Raw genomic sequence first — 2,529 nt, 5'->3', positions numbered from 1 at the left:
TTTTACTGCCTCATAGTTAACGATGGTTTCTATTCAGGCGGTTTCATGTGCTTTTTAAAGCTTAAAAAAAAGGGATTCACTGACTTCCACAGCTAATTACTAGAAACTGCCCGGTTGTTAGTTGCCGTTGTAAAAAGTCAAAATTGGAAAATCGCAACAATTTCTTTTAAATTTCCGTTAAGGGAACATTAACATAACAGTTTCCGCAATGTATTTGCTGAACAATAAGGAACGACTCAAGGTAACCTAGATATTCGTTGTATGAGGCACATAGATGAAAGATTTTTTTACCCCAAGAAGGCGTAAGGAAAGCCAGTTAATGTAGATATAAATACATGCCTCATTTGTTGAATTTGGGATTTGCTAGAACTCTGAAATCAGCTGGTGTTTCATTGACCCTATTCCGGAATGAAAATATGCGGAGTGATGATTTAAGACGGTATCTTTGGCGTTTTGAAGCAACAAGCATAGTAAAGATAGCTTTTTCGCAGCTGTTCTACAATTTCCATGGTAATATCCGTGAAAACGAATGATTTATAGCTTCTATTCCTTGTATTTCTATTCCGGAATACGGTCAATCGAACGCATTCCATATACATTCATAGTATAGAGCGATAATTTGCCATTAATACGGTTTGTATGTTGTAACTATATTTACACCAAATCGGAATGTATGCTTTCGTTTTCTTTCAGGTTCGTACATACCAGAATGTATACTGCTCTTGCTTTAGAAACTACTTTGACGTGGCTAGCGAGTACAATTTTTCCCGTTATTTGGATGATGCCTCCAAGTCTCAAAACAGTGAAGCGCCTGAGCCAACGAGGCACGAAGTATCCCTTAATGCAGGTGAGCAGAAGGTTGTGTTCACCACCGTGATTCGTGAAGATAAACCTCACAGTTACGTCTTCACTGTGATACGGGAGCAGGAATTTAGTCGCGTCGCTTTGAAGATGCTGCACAGATCTTGAGCTCCCCGACATTGATAATTTCACCAGCCTTGTTGGCTCGATCTCCATCGTGCCCATGTGAAGTGGCAATGCACAAATTAGTAGATTATCGTGGTCGAGAAGCTTTTGCCTGTCGCGTTATTCACTCTGTTATGCTGCAACTCTCCTCTGTTGAGATTATTAACAAGACTGGAAGGGTTGTAAGCACAGCACATCTAGTTGGTGAAGAGGCTATTCCTCAGATTCAGCAAGTCAGTAACCCGTATAAATGTTGCACTTTAAGTCAGCAAGAGGGAGAAAGAGCAATACTTATAAGAGGAAGCAAAGACTGGGGAATCTGCATAGGCAAATGGAAAGGATATGTAAAGGGTGTTCCTGGTATACCCGGTGTTCCAGAACATCTAGGGGCTAGAAAACCAGCTGTTGAGGGAACCCCTGGAATTAAGGGCCAGCCAGCAAGACTGATCCTTCTTGAGGTTCAAGAATGGAAAAGAGTCGAGGCTTCAGGAGAGAAATTTCCCATACATCTTTTTGGCGAAAAGTCTTGCCTCAACGTCGACCTCAGAACAGGACAAATTTCATTTCCAGCAGAGATTCAAGATATCCCAGAGGCCATTGCACTTGGTTTTACAGTTGCCATTCTTCATCTTCTGTGCCAGCCCTATAACCCTCGCGACTTAAGTAGCTACATGGTGCCACGTATGATTCATAACAAAGACCTGAGGCTTGTTTTGGCAGCCGGTTACTTTTGTAAAACTGTACCGACTAGTTCACACTACAAGCACACTGTTGGAGCTTCCGGTGGGTGCGGTGGATGTGGCGGGTGTGGAGGCTGTGCTGGGTGTGGAAGTTTCTGTACCTCCTGTAGCACAAGCAGTCAATTGATAAAACAATGCTGAGGAAGAACTTACCAAGATACTAGCACTGTTAAGCACCTCTTTGCGAGGAACTTAAATAATTTTCAGGGCGCCCTAATTATATTGGAAGTAATCCGGAAAAGGAGAGCATGAATAGTCTGGATTTTCGGTGATTAGCTTCTTGTGTAGGCTCGATTGACCAGCTGTTTTGTGCGCCCGCGTTCTTCCGCGCACACCAAGGCTGGATCACTGGTACAGCCAATTACATTTTCCACCAATCAGAAAGTCGCCTGCCTGCCATGCACAAATTACAATTGGCTGAATATAAAATACAATTGCGACGGGTGCCACGTCACGGATAAACGACGCGGACCAGTGATCCAGCCGTTCGTTAATTGGGAGGAGGATGTTAACCGCACTCCCAAAACAGTTGGAAATCGAGCCTACTTCTTGTGGGACCTATCATGAAAGAAATACTATTCCACTGATTTCCTAGATCCTAAACCAGAATGGGAAGCCTTAGTTACTTTAGCAGACGCACTGCAACCTGTACATATTGTAATTCGTCCAAGCGGCAGTACTCTGCGGCAACACATGGGTGAAGCCTATTTTCTCGGCAAGAGTGAAATTGTTGCTATTGTTAAACAACACGAATGAAAAACATCAAATTCTTTCCATTCACGTGCCATAGAAACTACTTATCTAAGTCCACTAATAGCTACCC

The 2,529-nt window shown here is 42.9% G+C and overlaps 1 pseudogene; it reads left to right on the top strand.

Annotated features, from left to right (window-relative positions):
• LOC138040080 (uncharacterized) overlaps window positions 1-1,847 on the top strand; it is a 43,227-nt pseudogene extending 41,380 nt beyond the window's left edge.
• Window positions 1,848-2,529: the final 682 nt, after the last annotated feature.

This window comes from Montipora capricornis, chromosome 3 (assembly GCF_036669925.1).
Source record: "Montipora capricornis isolate CH-2021 chromosome 3, ASM3666992v2, whole genome shotgun sequence".
In the NCBI taxonomy this organism is placed as follows: Eukaryota; Metazoa; Cnidaria; class Anthozoa; order Scleractinia; family Acroporidae; genus Montipora; species Montipora capricornis.
The sequence above is the reverse complement of the archived record's forward strand: the minus strand, read 5'-3'. Positions and strand labels throughout refer to the sequence as shown.